The sequence below is a fragment of the Antechinus flavipes genome, chromosome 1 (genome assembly GCF_016432865.1).
Source record: "Antechinus flavipes isolate AdamAnt ecotype Samford, QLD, Australia chromosome 1, AdamAnt_v2, whole genome shotgun sequence".
NCBI classification, from domain to species: Eukaryota; Metazoa; Chordata; class Mammalia; order Dasyuromorphia; family Dasyuridae; genus Antechinus; species Antechinus flavipes.
In genome coordinates this window covers 317829908-317830499 of record NC_067398.1, presented here as the reverse complement: position 1 = coordinate 317830499, position 592 = coordinate 317829908, and the positions used below count along the sequence as shown (strand labels likewise).

At 24.7% G+C, this 592-nt stretch overlaps 1 non-coding gene across 1 annotated transcript; it reads right to left on the bottom strand.

Moving 5' to 3' along the window:
• Positions 1 to 206: 206 nt before the first annotated feature.
• On the bottom strand, positions 207 to 310 carry LOC127546014 (U6 spliceosomal RNA). The gene has a single exon (XR_007949887.1). It is a non-coding gene; the product is annotated as a U6 spliceosomal RNA (small nuclear RNA).
• Between the last annotated feature and the right edge of the window lie 282 nt (positions 311 to 592).

Below are 592 nucleotides of genomic sequence, written 5' to 3'. Positions count from 1 at the left end.
GTGAAATGAGAGTTTTAGAATAAAATTTACTATGATTAAAATGAGTAAAAATATTTCATTATTCTTAAGATTTTAATCTAAAATGAGATAAAAAGAGAATTTATATTATTTTAAGCATACTAGTAAAATAATATATTCTTAAATGTGTTCCCTATTGCATTAAAGTTAATAAAACAAAGTTAAATACCAGATAACATAAAATAAAAGAAAATGTGGAATGCTTCACAAATTTTCATGTGAATCTTGTGCAGGGGCCATGCTAATTTCTGTATTGTTTCAATTTTAGTATATGTGCTACCAAAGCAAGCACAAAATAAAATAAAAGTAACACAATGATTGTAAGAGATGTTAATAGTCTCCTTTCAGAGCTAGATAAATCAATAGCAGGATAAATATGAAAGAAAACATAAAGTTGAGCAGATTTTTAGAAAAAATAGGTCTGAAAGATTTATGAAGAATGTTAGATATGAAATAAAAACGTCAAAAAGATGTCTATTTTAAAACTGAGGACAAAGAAATACTACATGTATTTTAAAAGGAAGAAACAATGACATTCTCTACAGATAGATGTGAAATAAAATTATAGTTATCA